At 55.6% G+C, this 18,580-nt stretch overlaps 2 non-coding genes and 1 pseudogene across 2 annotated transcripts; all 3 read left to right on the top strand.

Annotated features, from left to right (window-relative positions):
* Positions 1 to 487: 487 nt before the first annotated feature.
* TRNAP-UGG (transfer RNA proline (anticodon UGG)) lies at positions 488 to 559 on the top strand. Its single transcript has one exon. It is a non-coding gene; the product is annotated as a tRNA-Pro (tRNA).
* A 4,482-nt stretch (positions 560 to 5,041) lies between these two features.
* On the top strand, positions 5,042 to 5,240 carry LOC142023339 (small nucleolar RNA U3; annotated as a pseudogene).
* A 4,448-nt stretch (positions 5,241 to 9,688) lies between these two features.
* On the top strand, positions 9,689 to 9,760 carry TRNAH-GUG (transfer RNA histidin (anticodon GUG)). The gene has a single exon. It is a non-coding gene; the product is annotated as a tRNA-His (tRNA).
* The last annotated feature ends 8,820 nt before the right edge of the window (positions 9,761 to 18,580 follow it).

The following is an 18,580-nucleotide window of genomic DNA, read 5'->3' as shown; positions in this document are numbered from 1 at the left end:
TGGGTAGAGTCACACAGACCAGGCAGGTAAAGGGGCTATGAAGGACTAAGCCCAGCATCACCAGTCCATCCAGCTCAGAGTGTGTGAGTCTCACTCCAGGCAGGAGGGCGTGTGGGGAAGGTTTGGGAGGTGAGGTCAGGTGCAGTGGGTGTGAGAAGTGATGTTTGTTCTTCCTCCACAGCCGGGTTTGCTTTGCAAGGCCGAGCGTTGCTCAGAGTGCAAAAAGTCTTGAGTTGAACTCCCTGATGCTGCCCCCAGAGAGTGTGTTTGCTGCTCTCCTTGACTTTGTGTTGTTCCCGACATTTTTCTCCCATTCAGAGTGGTTTGTGACCTGTTCAGAATGTGAAGTTAGTTTCTTGATTTCGACCTGTGAAGACACCTTGGAAATGACCTTGGAAATCAGAAGTTTGATGCAGAACTTCTCAGAGCACTGGCTGTTTGCTCAAACCTGGTCCTGGAGCATATCCCAGGTACTGTCTCAGCAGGGGGCTTGTTGGTCTAGGGGTATGATTCTCCCTTTGGGTGGGGGAGGTCCTGGGTTCAAATCCCAGACGAGCCCTTTTCCTCATGCTCTCCCTGGGCAGCTGGTGGCCTTGCAGGTATTCTTCCTCAGCTCATTTGCTCAGTGTGAAGAAGTAGTTGAATTGAACTGGATGGCTCAGCCCAGGCATTAGCTCTGCCAAGATGAGGCCCCTGCCAGTGACTACACCCCTTCTCTTTACAGTGGCAGCCCCTTTTGCTGGCAGAAGCCACCAATGCCCAGCTTGCAACTCAGCTGTCTTTTGGATAACTTGGCATTTCCCATCTTCTGCGCGAAAGGCCCTTCAATTCTCTGTCACTCCTACAGTGACCCAGGCAGTCCGCTTGTTCCCTGCCACAGGCCCAATCTATGCTACGCCAACAGGGGCTGTTGGGGGGAACCCAGGCCCACTCTCCCTCTGGTTCCAGCCCAGCAGGGACTCTACTCCAAGCACTTCTCGGCTTTTCCCTCCCAGCTCCCACTGCTCCTCCCCTGCATTGCTTCCTACAGCTCCCCCTTCATTTGGCTCTACTGGCTATGAACCCTCAGCCTTTCAAGTGGTGGCCATTTCCCAGCAGCCTCTGTGTTACTAGCATCCATCCTGCCTTTACAGCCCCAGCTGCTCCCGCTGGCAATCGCTCTGTGCTCCTGGTCATTTCCTCCAGGTGCAGCCTGGGCAGTGATTCCTTCACAAGCCTGTGCTGGGGGGATGTCCTGCCACAGTCACCGTTTGGTTTAGTTCACTCTCAGGACTCTGAGTTGTTCCAGTCTCTGCACGTGTTTTGTTGGTCTGTTTGGTTCTTGGTTTTGGTTCTTTTTTGCGGCCAAGCAGAGCAGCAGGGGACATGGCCGGCAGCTGTCCCAGGTAAGAAACCCCTCATCTTGCAGACCAGGACTCTAGCCTCTCTGGTAGCCCGAAGGTTAACTAAGACATGAGCCTTTGGGGGCAGGCGTCACTGCATGCTCGTCTCAGCCCTGCAGTCTCGGCGCCACCTTCTGACCCATGGCAGTGGGGCTGCTGTTAGCCTGGCTCACTCAGGTCTTGCTTTCAGGGGCTCTGGCCAATGCCTGCAGCTCAGCAACTGGGGCCTTTTCTGCTGCTGCATTGGTCACTTCTGCAGTTTCCTCTCTGGTAAGGCTGTGCTGCTCCTGGGCTTGGGGCCTTTCTGGGGCTCCTGGCAGCTCTGCCCCAGCCTGGTGAATATTGGCTACTGAGAGCCACGGTCTCGTCCCTGTGCCTGGGACAGGCCCCGCTGCTGCTGGCTGACTGTGATGGAGCCAAAGAGCTGTGAGCTTGTCCTGCACCATGAGGCCTTTGTGTGTCAGACTCCTGACTCCCCCAGTGGTGGCTCTGGTTCCCCTGCCCAGCTCAGGCTGTGCTGAGCAGGCCCTGCATGTGCAGGTCATATTGTGCCTCTGTGCGATCAATGGAACAGAAAGCTGAGCCTCGCAGGCTGGGAAATGACTGCAGCTGAGGGCTGGGTTTGCGCAGGGCTGGTACATTTGCAGAGGGAAACGTGCGGTGGCCACCATGGAGGACCCTGCTATTTCGAAGTAGCAAGACGCAGATCATCTATACACACCCTACTTTGACATTGAACGTTGAAGTAGGGCGCTATTCCCATCTTCAGATGGGAATAGTGATTTCGACGTCTCACTACCTAACGTCGATTTCAACGTCAAAATAGCACATGGTACGTGTAGAACGCGACATGTGCTATTTCAGCGTTGTGCCAGCTACTTTGAAGAAGCTGGCTGGTGTGGACGCACCCATAGAGGAGTTACTGACACTGAACGCAAACCCAGCAACACCTGCTGGATAACATTCTATCCGTCTCTAGGTTCTCCCCAACTTCTTTGAAATCACTGATGACGCTCCAGGCGGATGGGAGAGAGCTGCCCTATGTGCACAAATCATCTGCCTCCCTTAGCTGAGGTAGCTCTGTGGGTGGGAGAAGCCAGGTCAATGGGGGGCAGCTGTAAGGTGCACCTGGAGAGAGAAAGTACCAGAGAGAAAGCCATGCTAGTCTATATTCTATCAAAACAAAAAAGCAGTAAAGTAGAACTTTAAAGACTAACAAAATAATTTTTAGGTGAGCTTTCATGGGACAGACCCACTTCTTCAGACCAGAACCATAGCAGAACAGACTCAATATTTAAGTCATAAACTTGAATTACCCATCAGGAGAAATGAAAAAAAAACAAATTGACAGGACCAGACGAATACCGAGAGACCAGTAACTCTCAGAGGGGCCCAAAAAAGCCAAGAACAGAACACCACTGGTCATCACCTACAGCCCCCAACTCAAACCACGGCAACGCATTATTAAAGACCTGCAACCTCTCCTTAATCGGGATGCCACACTCCAGAAGGCCCTAGGTGACAGGCCTGTTCTCTCCTCCAGACAACTTCCCAACCTTATGAGGATTCTCACCAATAGCCACAGTCTAGCCCGCAGGAACACCAGTCCTGGGACTTTTCTTTGCAACAAAGACCACTGCCAGCTTTATCCACATATCTATTCTGGAGATACCATTGCTGGACCTAAGCAGATTATTCGCAGAACCATGGGCACATTCTCATGTTCCTCAACTAACATCATTTATGCCATCATGGGCCAACAACGCCCAGATGCTTTGTATATTGGACACAGTTCAACCCCTCTCAGACAAAGAGTTAATGGGCACAAAACAGACATCAAAACACTCTTGATGAACAAACCAGTTACATTTTAATGGAGTGGGCCATTCTGTTAATGACTGAAGAGTTTGCATCATATTGAAGAAGAATTTTCAGTCTGCTTTGGAAAGAGAAACTGCTGAACTCTCTTTCATATTCAAATTCCACACAGTAACACTTGGTTTCAACCAGGATGAGAATGTTCTGGGACATTATAGGGGCTCTTTTGCACACTTGGATTAATTTAATTCTTGACTCCTCCCCACCCCTCTGCTCTCTGATTTACTCACCTTGATAATTTTTTTCTGATTTGTCAACCTTGATTACTGTTTTTGGTTCTCTGTGTCTAAAATATTGAGTCTGTTCTGGGCTGGCTCTAGTCAGAAGAAGTGGGTCTGTCCCACCAAAGCTCACCTCATAAATTATTTTGTTAGTCTTTAAAGTGCTACTTGACTGCTTTTTTGTTTTCATTTCAATTGGTGCCTCTTGATTTCAGTGCCTCTCTACTTTCCTTTTACATCACCTGAGCTGCGTCTACACGTGCACGCTACTTCGAAGTAGCGGCACCAACTTCGAAATAGCGCCCGTCGCATGTACACGCGTCGGGCGCTATTTCGAAGTTAACTTCGACGTTAGGTGGCGAGACGTCGAAGTCGCTAACCTCATGAGGGCTACGTCTACACGTGCAGCCAACATCGAAATAGTCTATTTCGATGAATAACGTCTACACGTCCTCCAGGGCCGGCAACGTCGATGTTCAACTTCGACATTGCTCAGCCCAACATCGAAATAGGCGCAGCGAGGGAACGTCTACACGTCAAAGTAGCACACATCGAAATAGGGATGCCAGGCACAGCTGCAGACAGGGTCACAGGGCGGACTCAACAGCCAGCCGCTCCCTTAAAGGGCCCCTCCCAGACACAGTTGCACTAAACAACACAAGATCCACAGAGCTGACAACTGGTTGCAGATCCTGTGCCTGCAGCATAGATCCCCAGCTGCCGCAGAAGCAGCCAGAAGCCCTGGGCTAAGGGCTGCTGCCCACGGTGACCATAGAGCCCCGCAGGGGCTGGAGAGAGAGCATCTCTCAACCCCCCAGCTGATGGCCGCCATGGAGGACCCAGCAATTTCGACGTTGCGGGACGCGGATCGTCTACACGGTCCCTACTTCGACGTTGAACGTCGAAGTAGGGTGCTATTCCTATCTCCTCATGAGGTTAGCGACTTCGACGTCTCGCCACCTAATGTCGAAGTTAACTTCGAAATAGCGCCCGACGCGTGTAGACGCAACGGGCGCTATTTAGAAGTTGGTGCCGCTACTTCGAAGTAGCGTGCACGTGTAGACGCAGCTGAGGAGATAGGAATAGCGCCCTACTTCGACGTTCAACGTCGAAGTAGGGACCGTGTAGACGATCCGCGTCCCGCAACGTCGAAATTGCTGGGTCCTCCATGGCGGCCATGTTGGCTGCACGTGTAAACGTAGCCCTGCACAGCTGGCCAGAAGGAACTAACCTGTCTGAGTCCTCTGTGCCTCATACCTGTCACATGAGAGCCTGAAAAAAAAGTGGCAGATTGGGGAAGTAAAAGCGAGAGGGTTTGATTCGCTCCAAAGGGCGCTGTATCCTAATCAGGAGGGGTGTGTCTGCAAACAGCCACATGCAACCACCTCTGATACACTGCGTCCCAAAGCGGGTGAATTGGGCTTCAGTGAAAGGGGTGGTTGGTTTTAGACTTTTGTCCCTTAGTTCGAGGATGGTGGAAGCAGCTGTTTGAAAACGTTCCCCATGAGCACGAAGCTTGTGCCTGTTCTGCTGGGTGTGCAGCTGAGGAGCATGTGATTAAAGTTGTTCTCTTAGGAATCCTTTTTCTAGTGTTTAACTAGAGAAGTGCATGTGGGTGTTCTTGGTCTTGCCCACCATGATGATGAATTGAAAAGTTTTCTTCTGAGCATGAGATAAGCAGGCAGTGCTGCGGGTTGCTCTTGATGATGGTTCTTATTTTCTTTTAGAAACAACAAGAAGAGAACCTAGTCTGAGTGGTTGGCTCTTATTGTGAAGTTTAAATGGAGTTTTTAGAATGTGGAGAATGGCTGGAGCTGCTTTTACATGAAATGGTCAGGAACAGAGAGAGTGAAAATGGTGTTTAAAAGTTTTTGTTTCTTGGTTGTTAAAAGAATTTTATCCTTTTTTGATGTACACACACATTTCCTTTGTTACACTATGCTGCAATGTTCACGTGGGGGCCTGGTTCTGATTTTCTGCCCTTTTCTCCGTGGCTGGCTGAGTCTACATCACGGTGTGATTTCAAAAGGCAAACTTTCCAAAGCCACCTTCTGACAGATCAGCGTTCGAAAGCGAGCGTCCACACGCCCCAAGCGAAAGGAGATTGTGAGCCGCTCTTTGAAAAGACCAGGCCTTTGGTTTGCAAAGAAGCAGCCACATGTCACCGGGTGCTCTTTTGGGAGAAAAGGGCCAGAAAATGCCATGGCTGCGCTAGCAAGGCAGATAAGCCCTTCTGGTGCTCCTTTAAAGGGCTCCTCCAAAACACACTCATTCTGCACATGCCAAGGGCTGGTTTGCACCCAGAGCACCGAGAACTCAACCACATGGAGAAGCCACTTGGTGGCACACAATGGCACCCAGACACTCCCTGGTGCTCGACCCATCCAGGGCATGGTCAGCCTGTAGGCACTGCTCCTAGCTGCCGCCCTCCAGCAGCTCCAGGGGTCTAGCCTAATGGCTGCCCTGGCACAGGCCACTGCCCTGGGGTGACGCTTGTTCTCCCTCCCCTGGGTTGTCCGTCCCTGTGGGACGAGCCCTCCAGCAGCGAGTGATGGGACAGGCTGGTTCTGGGGGACTGGAACGACACCCGCTGGCCCCACAACTTCAGTATGACAAAGAGGCTATTTCTGGAGCTAAGTCATTGGCCCTCCCCTGCCCCCCAGCACCATGACACACAGGTGCAGCCCACACTCCCCTTGCACAAGGGGGTGGCCATTGCTATGTGGAGGCTCACTGCCCTGGACAGCCACCAGTCATTTGGCCACCAATTGGGGGTGGGCAGGGCCACCATTGCGGCTGTTCTGCTGGAGGAAGGGCATGCTTGGGGCACCTCCCCACCACGGGGAGGAGGGCTACCAGGCAAGCGGGACCCTCGGAGAAAGGGGAGAGGGACAGGGTGGGGTGGCTGGGACCCGGTGGGGGGAGGGGAAGGGGATGCATGGAGCACCCCACCACGCACACATGGACATGTTCTCCCCACACACCATTCAGGTCTTCTCGGCAATCAAAAACAACCCACTTTCCTGGGTTGTCCATGTCTGGGATCTGCAAGTCACCCTAATGGGGCTGAGAAGCTGGACTTCCCCAAGTGCTTCAGGGCTCTGGATGGGACCCACATTGCTATCCCAGCCCCAGAGTGCAGCACAGGCATCTTCATCAATTGCAAGGGGTACCATTTTGGGGTGCTCCAGACCCGCGTGGACACCAAGGGACGATTTATGGCATTCTGGGTGGGTTTGTCTTGGTGAGCCCACAGTGCCCATATTTTCCAACTCATGGCTCTGCTGCAGCATGCAGGAGAAGACATCCATCCCAACCTGGGAGCTACCAAATGGGGACACCACCAGCCCCCCTATATAATGCCCAATGCCATTTACCCCTTGCATGAGTGGCTGATGCGGCCCTACATGGGACACACTGAGCCCAGCCAGGATGTTTTTATTTAGTTCCTAAACTGGGCTTGCAATATTAGGTGGCTGAAGGGCACTTTCAGGGCCCCTTCAGGATACTGGAGGTCATCCCACGCAATGTACCAGATGTGGTGGGTACATGCTGCTCCCTCCACAACACTGTGGAGGTAAAGCAAGAGCCATTCATGCAGGGGTGGGTTTTGCGTCTGGCCACAGCTCCAAGCAGCTGGCTGCTTTCCCATGCTGTCAGGCACAGAGGGTCAGGGTGCAGGTCAGTAAGTTCCTCTGGGAGGCCTTTGTGCGGGGGCCCATGTGACCCCCCAACATACAGCCACCACCACAACTCCCTTCTCATGCACCCACCTCTCACTATCAACCCCTTCCCACACTCCCATACCCTCCTGGCCTCCCAATAGACACCAGGGACACGGGAGTGTTGCTAAAGAAAGTATTTCATGAAACTCTGGCAATGGATTCCAAACTGCATAAACAGAACTGTAAACGATTGAGAAGAGGGATGGGGGACTATAGACAATGGGGTCCTGGGGTGGGCAGTGGGGGCAATGGAGCTTAGAGGAGGTCTTGGAGAGGGGGTGGGGTAACAGAACTCAGAAAGGGCTCTGGGGAGTGGGTGGGAGGCCACAGTCCATATTCTCACAAGGGCTGGGATGGGGCTGGGACCATCAGGAGGTGGGGACAAGGAAGGGGTCCAGTGGGCTCAGGCTTGGGCTCACTGGGGGCTACAGGAAGGGAGGGAGGGGATGGGGGAAGGTTGGTGGGAGCAGGGCAGCAATGTCAGGGACTTTGGGCGGATGGGTGGGGGGAACTGTGGGACACTGTGAGGGACATGTGCAGGGAGGAGCTGCAGGGGCTGTGGGAGGGACTGGTGATGGGGTGGGAGGCTGAGCCAGGCACGTGGTCACAGCCTGTGTGAGGGTGTCCAGGCTGCCTGCCACCCAATCCCAGGCCTCCTGCTCCATCACCAGCCTCTCCTGCGTGACAGCAGTCACGTCCTGCAGGGGAGTGGTGTGAGCAGTGACAGCAGCAGCTTCCCCCTCCCCACAGTGGCACCAGCACATGCCCCAGCACTGGCCCCATGTGGGCGCTCTTCGGGGTGCAGTTCCAGCCCCCTCGCCCTCTGGTGTGGGCCTTTCTGGCTTGTGTACAGGCCTTGTCTGGCCCCTGGACGGTGCAGCTCTGGAGACAGAAGGGGACCCAGGGAAAGGCCATCAGTACCATGACCTGGCCCTGGGGGCTGTGTGCCCCCCTCCACCTTGTCCCTCCATCTGGCTCGGGGTCCCTGAGGGATCTGTGTGGCTGGGGGGTCCCTGCGTGGGTGGGACATATGCAGTGTAGCTCAGCCTCCCTCCCTGGGCATGCAGCCTGTGGTGCTGTCCTCAGGGGCAGGTGCTGAGTGTTGCATGAGGCCCCCATTGAGGCTCAGGGAGCACGGCCATGTGGGGTGCATCCAGACTGCAGCTGGTGGCTGTGTGAGTGGCCCACTGCTGGCCTCCCCTCCCCTTGTGCCAGGCGTCCAACATGCACGAAACCGACCTTCGTGTCCCTAGAGGAACTGAAGGGAGGCCCAGGTGGAGGGGGCCCAGCTGGAGACCTCTGAGGACACAGAGGTGATGAGGGCCCCATTGCTGGAACCCCTGTCATGGCTCTGGGCTTCTGTTCCTGTGCCTGTTGGGTGGGAGCTGCTGCCTGCTACTGGTCCTGACACCTCCTGCAGCCCCCTGGCAAGCGCCATCTGACCTGGTGGTGTGTAGGACGTGGGTGGTCAGTGCTGCCTCCTTGGGTCCCAGGAGGCCGTTGAGCTCCTGGAAGTGGGGCAGGTAGTGGCCACTGCCCCTCGAGTGGCCTCGAAATCCAATAGGGTTTCCCTGCGCAGGTTCAAATCCTGCTCACAGCGAGGGCTGTGTTTTAGCCACATCCTGGAACCAGGACAAGACAGCAGCACAGGCCGTGAGACACTGCTCAGGGGCTGTCTGTGACCAGTGTGTCTCAGAGGCCAGTGGAGTCTGTGCCTGGGGGAAATGCTGACCTGGGGGGGTGGTCACTGCTCTGGCTGCTGCTGGGCCCAGCCTGTCTCCTATGTCAGGTGACAGTGAGGCACCGGAGATGGAGGTGACGCAGCAGAGACAAAGGGGAGTGGAGGATGGTTGTACCCTCTTGGTGCAGAATGTGCTGAAAATAAGGGTTGAGAAGCCTCCCAGCAGGCACCTCACAGCAGGGGTCCTGGCCAACAGGCAGCTGCCCCATGGAGAAGACTCCCCATAGCAGGACCTGCCTCCCTGAGTAGCAGCACGCCAGGGGCCGAGGCAGCTGCCCCACAGAAGATCTTCCTGACAGCTGTGACTGACAGAAATAACAGCCCAAACCCAAGAGAAGAAAAAACTGCAGGAGCAACACTGACAGAGTGGGCAGTACTGAGGTCTCTCAAGTGTGTTTGCCGACTGTTTCAAGAACCTGCCCTTCTGCCTTGCCCAAGATCCCCTTTCCCTCCCCGGTTTTTACCTCACAATGGCCGTGTCTACATGTGCCCCAAACTTCGAAATGGCCATGCAAATGGCCATTTCGAAGTTTACTAATGAAGCGCTGAAATGCATATTCAGCGCTTCATTAGCATGCGGGCGGCAGCGGCGCTTCGAAATTGACACTCCTTGCTGCCGCGTGGCGCATCCAGACGGGGCTCCTTTTCGAGGTCCCCTTATTCCCATGAGTAGTGGCCCAGGTCCCAGACTGTGGAGTCATGCCCAAGAAAGAAAAGCTCCCTAGAAAGCTTCCCTGGCTGGCCATGATCGTACAGTGGTTAGTACTCTGCACTGTGGCTGCAGAAACCTTGGTTCAAATCCAAGTCATGGCAGTGATAGCACAGGGCTGGTACTGCTCTTAGTTTCCCCAAAAGGGTGGTGAAGCACCGCAATGCGTTACCTGAAGAGATGGTGAAATCTCCATCGCTGGAGGTTTTTAAGCCCTGGCTTGACAAAGCCCTGGCTGGGATGATTTAGTTGGGGTTGCTCCTGCTTTGGGGAGGAGGCTGGACTCAATGATCTCCTGAGGTCCCTTCCAGCCCCGGGTTTCTGTGGTTCTAAACCCATATTCACAGGAATGGGCCTGGAAAACACGGTGTCTGTCTGGTGAAAGCTTTGTGGGGCCAGGAGCTGAGAAAGCGCCGGGCAGAGAGAGGGAGTCCTGGGAGACACAGGATCTCCAGAGAAGCAATAAGGACACAGTCCATGCTGCCAGCTGAGGGTGAGAGGTGTCCAGAGAGCAATGCCAGCCAGCCCCAAAGGGTGAGGGGCAGGTGAGGAGGGCTGGAGCCATTGTTCAGGGTTCTGCTTCCGGCAGTCTGAGTTCAAAGTCAGAGGCACCTCCTGGGGCCGCCTTACTGAGGCACAGCCCTAAAGCTCTCTGAGCTGCTTCCCTCTCCTGTCCTGCATGAGAGTGAGTGGGGTGACTGGCGCCTGGTGGAGCCAGGTCTTTGGCCCAGCCAGATGGAAGGGTTCAGGCAATCGTTTGGTGCACTGGAACTCGGCTGTGTGCCCAGAGATCCCTGGAGTCCTGATGCTGGTGTGATCTTGTGAGCCTGGGACAGCCCTCCCTGGAAATGCCATATCTCTCCTGCTGAAGGCTCTGGTGCAGAGAGAAGTGATTTAAACTCCCCACTCGCATGTCCACAGGGCTCTTCTGACCCCAGTCGGCCCCCTGCCGCCCACCCCTGCAGTGTGGGAAACAAAAGTTTATGAGCAAGAGAAAACAAATGAAGAGGACGGGAGGTGTTACAAGGCAGGTCACAGGCATACAAAGCCTTCAGCAGCCTTCTTCCACACCATGCTGGGGAGTTTGCAGGCAGGTAAGTCCCTCTGCAGCACACCCCCAGCTGGGGTGGGTCATTCAGTGCTTTCCTCAGAGCGCTGCTTGTTGAAAGGTGACCCCAGAGGGGAGGAGCAGAAACCTGGGAAAGATGAAGCTCCCTTTGACCTTCCTGGTGGCTTGTGTTTCCTCTGTCCCAGCCACAAGCCTCAGGGTTATGTGCACAGGAATTGGCAAACCCACCTGCTGAGCCTTCAGGTGTACCCAAAGTTTGCATTTCCCCTGGTTCAGCCAGGGGATGCATCCAGGGCTACTTCGAACACTCGACTCTTCCTTTCGGTAGGGGTGTGGTAATGAGCGAGGCTGGAAGATGCTACTGAGCTGCTGCCATGAATATGCAGTGCATCATTAGCATAACGGTGGACATGGAATTTGAAAAGTGCCACTTCCATATTGCGCACTGCTGTGTAGACGCGGGCCTAGCAAAAGGCCCCCCACCCCCACCCCCCGTCTTCAAAAGCACCGTCTTCCGCTTTGGTTTTAGGAAGGGGCTGATGCAGGCACAGCAAAAGTGATGTGTCAGGGCCTGTCCGCACTGCGCAGAGTTGTGAGTGGGACATTTGAAGTGGGTAGGCAGAAAGTTTGGGTGTGTGGATTGGCTGTTTACAGTGTAGGACTGCTGAGCCTGAGAGGCAAAGGGCACGGCTCCATCTACTTGAGCTGGGACAGTTACTTGCGGGTTGGTTATGAACTGTGGGTGTGCTATTTTCACCAGCTTATGCCGTATGACTTTTCTGACTTTTTTATTAAAAGCTTATTTTCTCCACTCAGACTCTGCTTGCGAGTGAGGAAGCATGGCCTTTCCGAGGCGCCCAGGGGTGTGTGAATTTCCCAGGCTACTGGGTGGGGGCTCGAGTTGGTTCTACGTGAGATAGATGAAAAGGGACCCCAAGATAATGAACCCGGCTCTTGTTGCTGCCGACTCTTTATGACCGAAGGGTAACATGACAAAACTGTAGACTCTCTTATCAGACCGAGCTCCTTCGTGAGTGCCTCAGAAAATCAAAAGTGTGACAATGCACCAGTCTTTTTCCTAGAGTACTAGAACAGGAAGGGTAAGACCTGAGCTGCTGCCACCACTGCACCTGGGGCAAACCTGGAGCTACCACACGGGGCCCAGTTTTGTGCTTGTTACCAGCATAGACTCCCCAAACATCAAGCAAAACTGTCGCAGCTTAGATGAAACATTATGAAGTATTTATGCCCCACACAAAGAGCAGTTGTGTGTGTTTGGCGGTGGTATTGGTGCAGGCGTCCAAAACTGTTACAAAAGAAAGAAAAGGCAAATTCTCATCTAATTCCTAAATCTTCTCGTGCTGAGCTAGATGGGAAAGTTTCCCCTCCCATAACTTCTAGTAGTTTGTGCTTATTGGGCTGCTTTTCCAGTTAGGCCAAATCAAAGCTGTCTTTGTCTTTCCAACATTGTTGTTGCCTTCAGTGTAGGTGCAGGAGGAGAGAAGAAATGATGATGTCATTGTCCCTTATTTTACACTTTCCTCCAGGTGCCAGAAGGATCCATTGTGTGTCCCAGAGCCAGGCAGCTCCTGGTGTCCAGCCCAGTGAGCAGCTGCCGTTCATGGGAATTGTGAACCTGTTGCCTACATCTCCCTGGCTGGGGATGGTGACTTGGCCCAGGGCGGTGACTCTGTCCTGCTCCCTGCCAGGCTCTCAGCCTCTTTCCTTCAGCTTTTTTGGCTTCCTGCCCCAATTAAGGGAAACCAAGAAAGGCCTGTAAGGGCCTGCATGGGGCTTGAACCCATGACCTTGGTGCTATTAGCACCACACTCTAAACAGCAGAGCTCGTCACACTGGAAGGAAAGGCTTCCCAATGGGCCTTTTTGGGAACGAGCAACAGGCAGCTACAGGGCCCCTGCCCACTGAATGAGATTTTCTCCCCTCCCCCACCAGCCTGGCCTCCCCTTTCAGCCTCTGTCACCCATCCCCCACTGCTCTGAGCCCAGCTAGGGGTCCCCTCAGCCCCGGCTGCCCCTTGCCAGCTGTCCTGGGCCCCTGCAGTGTGTCCCTCAGACCCCATCTCTCCCACCCCTCCCCACTGCCCTGATCCCCTTGTCCCCTCAGACCCTGCCGACCCCCCACTGCCCTTTTCCCCTCCTCCCTCAGCCATAAACCCTGGCTGGGTTCCCCCCACACCTGCCACCCGTCCCCACTGGCAGCTGCCCTCCCACTCCCTCTGCCCTGCACAGTCACACACTGAGACCTTGGTCCTGCCCGGGGCTGTGTCAGAGCACAGCCAGCCTGTGGGTGCAGCCCCTGCCCGGGGGGCATCCTGCGGCTGTGTCTTCATGTGCCTCTTCTTCCGGAAGCGGCCTGGTTGTGAGCTGTCCAGAAGATGCTAATGAGGAGCAGATGCAAATTGCCTGCACCTCATTAGCATATGGTGCATAATTCAGAGTCTGGAACAGGCTCTTGCAGACTCCAAAATACGTGTGCCGACATGTGGCCCACAGGGATCTTCCAGAATGAAATGCTCGTCTGCCGCTGCTCCTATGGGCTGCCCACCGGTCGCCGTCATCCACCGCCCCTTCACCAATCATGCTGCTTGGGATCGCCCTGAGGCAGAACCCTGTGATTTCAGCTCTGTGTGGCCTCAGCTGCCACTCTGGCTATGTCAACACTTGTCAAAAACTTTGAAATGCCCATGCAAATGACCGATTTCAAGTTTACAAATGAAATGCTGAAATATATCTTCAGCACCTCATTAGCATGTAGGCAGCCCCAGTACTTTGAAATGGATGCAGGTCTCTGCTGTGCAGCTGGTCCAGACAGGGCTCCTTTTTGAAAGGACCCTGCTTACTTCAAAGTCGCCTTATTCCCATTTGCTCAGAGGAATAAGGGGACTTTGAAGTAAGCAGGGTCCTTTCAAAAAGCAGCCCCATCTGGGCAAGCCAAGTCAATTTCAAAGTGCCACAGCCCCCCACCTGTTAATGAAACACTCGAGATGTATTTCAGCACTTAAGTAGTAAACTTCAAAAGAAGCATTTTGAAGGTTTTGGTTAGTAAAGACACAGCCTCCGTGACTTCAGCTTTTAATATCTCTAGTGGAGAGATGCACAACCACTCACGTATCTACCTCCATCTTTCAACAGCTGAGGAAAGCTGATCTACTGACCAACCAACCCTTAACACAATAGGTGGGGTCTCCCTAGGCCAAGCCCTCAGCCCAGCATCCCTCTCCACCTCCCAGCTCCGCACCACACCCAGCTGTGACCTGCTCCTGCTCCACGCTGCTGCTGCGCTGGTGCTGCTCTGCCTGCACCTTCCTGGATGGCTTCTCCCGCTGCACTGGTGGCTACAGCCCTGCCCCCACACAGGTGCGCAGTCTGGGCTGGTTCTGCGCTCCTGTGCCCAGCTCTGCCCTTCTCCCTGGGCTGCTCTCCAGCTGTCTGTGGCTGAGGCAGCTCTGCCCCAGCTCCGCTCGGGTCCCTGCTCTCTCCTTACTTGGCCCCACTCTGCCAGACCCTGGCAACTGCAGCTCACATGAAAGGCAGGACCCCCACCCTTCCAGCCTCCCGCTTCCTCTTTCCTCTGCCTCCCTGTCCAGCACACGGACCTGGAGCATTGGCCTTGCCTCATCGCCCCTGGGGCCCATCAGTCTCAGGGTCCTGATCTCCCACCCACTCATGCTGGTGCTGGGCCCAGTCACCCAAACCCTCCCCCGCTGAGCTCAGGGACACAGTGCGAGGCCCAGTCCCCGAGATCTGTGTGGATGGAGCAGAAGGGGATTTCCCTGGCAGGGCAAGTGCCTGGAGAGTGTCTCAGGCTGTGCAGAGCTGTAGTGCCCGAGTTACGGTTAAATTTACACAGGCAGAAGATCCAACTGAACAGTTCCTGAAGGTATTTCAATTTCCTCCAATTTCTTTTGCTGCTGCTTCAGCAGAAACCCTGCCCCACTGCTGCTGCCACGTCAGGGGAGAGAGCGAAAAGAAGCTTTGTAGGGCTGCATTTAGCAAAACCCTTGCAGGTCAAAGCACTTTGCTTCCTCGCCCTTAAATGACCCACAGTCAATGGTTTCTTCCCTGCTGGGGGACTGAAGCCCAACTGAGCTCGATCTTTGATCCAAAGGCTGGGGACCAAGAACGTAACAACCTCCTAAGCCCAGCACCCCATGGCAGGGAAGGTCGTATCCAGGGTGAGATTGAGTCTCTCAGCCCAGGGAAGGCTGGTAGCCGACGTTCCCATCTCAGACTAGTCTGCCGACCTCACACCCATTCTCAGCCCAACCCTACAGCCCCCTGCGGCCACTGTTCCCTTCCTTCTGCCCCTCGCTGCTCCCTGTCTCATCCCCTCGGGCTCCACTGACCCCCTTCTGTCTCCCCAGCCCTGTCCTGTCCGTGGCGCTGCCAGGCCAGGCACCTGTCACTATTTCCTGCCTGAGGGGGTGGGAGGTGGGGGCAGGGAGAGGAAGAGGCAGAGAGCGGCAGGGCCTGGGAGAAGAGGCGGCGGAGTGGGGCACACACAGCAGAGCAGGACACCATTTCACAGGCACAGTCGAGGGGGTACCGGGGGCACCCACTTGCCTGGAGCTTTGGTCCAAGCTACCTAAAGGCAGCAGCAGCCAGTCGGAGTCCAGAGCTGTGAGCAGGGCACAGCCTCAGCGTTTCTTCCAGGCCCAGACAGCCTTTCCGTGGCAGGCTCAGCCTCCCCTGCCTCGTGCGTGTGCTGCCACATGCAGCCTTTGCACAGAGCGTCTCAAGGGGTGTGCAGCTGTGTCCTCTCGTGAGGGGCTTGTGAGACACTGCGAAATAGTCACCGGGCCCAGGCCTGCCACCATCTGCAACACAAAATCGAAACAACAACCCGGCTCCCACTTCACAGGGGGACTGGGGGGGTCTCCGTGCTTAGCCATGTGGTTCAGCATCGCACCAGCCCCCTGCTGTGGGTCTGTGGCTGTGACCCCGGCTCCCTGCACTGTTGAAAAGTGCACTCACTTCCTGTTACTGAACAGGGTTTGTGACTGGCCTCTTCCATTTCTAACCACCCGGGCCTGGGTCGGCCCCTGCGGCTCTGGGGCACCTACGGCTCTTTAAGGAGCTGTTTGGGGCTCCGCGCGCTGGCGCCACTGAGTCCGTGTGCGGCTCTGGAGGCTGCTCTGCTCAGCTGCTGTGTTTAAGCGGAGCTGCTGAGCGCTCGGCTGTGCCGGGGGAACCAGCAGCGCAGGGAGCCCCAGAAGAGGGAAATGGGGCTAAGTCAGCCTGCAGGAAAGTCGGGGGGAGGGGCGGCTGAGCCTGCCCTGCCGGAGCTGCGCAGCCACGCGGAGAAGGTGGAAGCAGGGCAGGGGGAGCAGCCGCAGTGCACAGAGCCCCTCGGCTGAGCCAGGGAAATCCAGGGGCTTGCGGGGGGCGGGTTTGGGGCTGAAGGGGTTAAGCCTGGAGCTGTGGGGTGGGTTTGTGGGGTGGGGGTGGGGCTGGGGCTGGGTGTAACTTAAATTTCTCGCGGGTACCAATGCCTGTGTGAGTGCTGCTCTGAAACCAGGGGTCACAAAAAGTCCAGCCTGGCTTCATTCGCTGTTTCGATCTGTCTCCTAAGGATGGTGCCGGGTTCACAGGCCCTGCGGCTCTTGAAGGATTCGTTTTGTAACTGAATTTGTAAAAAATGGCCCTTCTCACTATTTCGGTTGCAGACCCCCGGCCTGAGCCATGAGGGAGATGGTCAGATGGGGGGAGGTTGCAGGGGGTGGCCAAGTGAGTCTGTCGCTTCACAAAAATCAAGCAGTTCTGAAGCACCCGAAAGACGAACAAATTCCTGTGTTAGGGAAAGAGCTAATTGGGAGTTTCATTCACTGTCAGGGCTGTACTATTGCTTCTGAGAAAATAATTCGCTGTTGTACGGCATTATGGGGAGGAGATTAAATGTTATAATCTTGTCGCAAAGAATTTTGGTCTCCAAATGCATCAGTTATGTTAAAATACTGAATCGCCCTCGTGAGGAATTAAAAATTAAATTAATAACAATTAAAAATTTAAAGCAAAAAACTTGTAAAAGTGAGGAAAAAGGGGCCTCTGGAGGAGCGTTTCTTTCTGGCAGATCCCTGTGGGTCACACGTCTGCACGTGTATTTTGGAGTCTGCAAGAGCCTTTTCCAGACTCTGAATTATGCACCATATGCTAATGAGGTGCAGGCAATTTACATCTGCTCCTCATTAGCATCTTCTGGACAGCTCACTACCAGGCCGCTTCCGGAAGAGGCACATGAAGACACAGCCGCAGGATCCCCCCGGGCAGGGGCTGCACCCTCAGGCTGTCTCTGCTCTGACACAGCCCGGGCAGGGCCAAGGTCTCGGTGTGTGACTGTGCAGGGCAGAGGGAGGGGGAGGCCGGCTGCCAGTGGGGAGGGGTGTCAGGTGTGGGGGGAGCCCGGCTGGGCTTGTGGCTGAAGGAGGAGGGAAAAGGGCAGTGGGGGGTCGGCAGGGTCTGAGGGGACAAGGGGATCAGGGCAGTGGGGAGGGGTGGGAGAGACGGGGTCTGAGGGACACACTGCAGAGCCCAGGACAGCTGGCGAGGGGCAGCCGGGGCTGAGGGAACCCCCAGCTGGGCTCAGAGCAGTGGGGGATGGGTGACAGAGGCTGAAAGGGGAGGCCAGGCTGGTGGGGGAGGGGAGAAAATCTCATTCAGGGGCCCTGCAGCTGCCTGTTGCTCATTCCCAAAAAGGCCCCTTATGAACCTCTTCCCGATGTGCCAGCCAGCTCCTTTGGCCAGAGCATGGGGCTAATCGTGCCGAGGTCGTGGGTTTGAGCCCTATGCTGGCCATTGGAAGGTGTTTCCCTTTACCTGCCTGCTCTGGACAGGAGACCAAAAGAGCTGAAGGAACCAGGCTGAGAGGCTGGTAGGAAGCAGGCCAGAGTCACCACCCCAGCCTAAGGGAGGGGCTGCAGAGTGGGCCTGGGTCAGGTGAGGATCCCCAACTTCCCACTGCTGCAACAAACCTCACCCTGGAAGGGGAAGCAGCAGCACCAGCCCCCTGCCAAGGGCCCCAGCCCTCTCCAGCAGCTCCATTGGCTTTCCCTGGTCCCCTTTTCCTCCCCAGTCTTCAGCCTCAGAGGCTCCCTCCCTGCACACCTGCTGCAGCAGCACCACAGGCCCAGGTAACTCACCCCTGGTGCAAGTCCCTGCCTGCATCGCTCTTCTTCCCACACTTGTCCTGCCTCTTCCCTGAGGTCCCCAGTCGCTGCTGGAGGTGGAGTGCTGAGGTACAAGGAGCAGGCACCAGCGGAAGGTCAATGATGAGCAGCATTGGCCATGGGAGCTCAGGAGAGGGGCAGAGAGGTGCATGGGATGGGAGGAGCGGGTCTCTGCACAGGGGGAGTTGGCTGGCAGTCCCTGGGCAGGGATGAAGAGCCGTGAGCAGCAGGTGGGGAGGCCTGTGGGGAGGAGAGGAGAGAGCAGCAGGCTGCTGGGGCAGAGCTCAGGGGAAGAGGCAGAGCTGGGAGAGGAAGAGGTGTCATGGGAGGAGGAGGAGCACAGGTGGCCTCAGAGGGAGCAGGTGAAGCAGACCAGGGCCCCTCCCACTCCTAGGGAGCTTCCAGCGCTGGCACCAGCCTCCCCATTGCAGCTGTCACAGCCCACCTGTGTGCTGAGTCTGCACTGCCCAACCAGCACCAGCACCAGCAGTGCCGTGGGAAAAGCTGTCTGGTTGGCAGGGCACTGTCTGCACCAGGGGTAGGTCAGTGTCCCTCTTACTCAGGAGGGCGTGTGGGTTTTCCAGCCCTGAGTCACACAGTGACACTGACCTGGTTCTCTAGGCTGTGCAATGAGTCACCCCCATTTGGGAGTAAAACTACTCCAGCCTCTGC

The sequence above is a fragment of the Carettochelys insculpta genome, chromosome 19, assembly GCF_033958435.1.
Source record: "Carettochelys insculpta isolate YL-2023 chromosome 19, ASM3395843v1, whole genome shotgun sequence".
NCBI lineage: Eukaryota > Metazoa > Chordata > Testudines > Carettochelyidae > Carettochelys > Carettochelys insculpta.
Note: the sequence above shows the minus strand (reverse complement) of the source record. Positions and strands in the feature narration are given on the sequence as shown.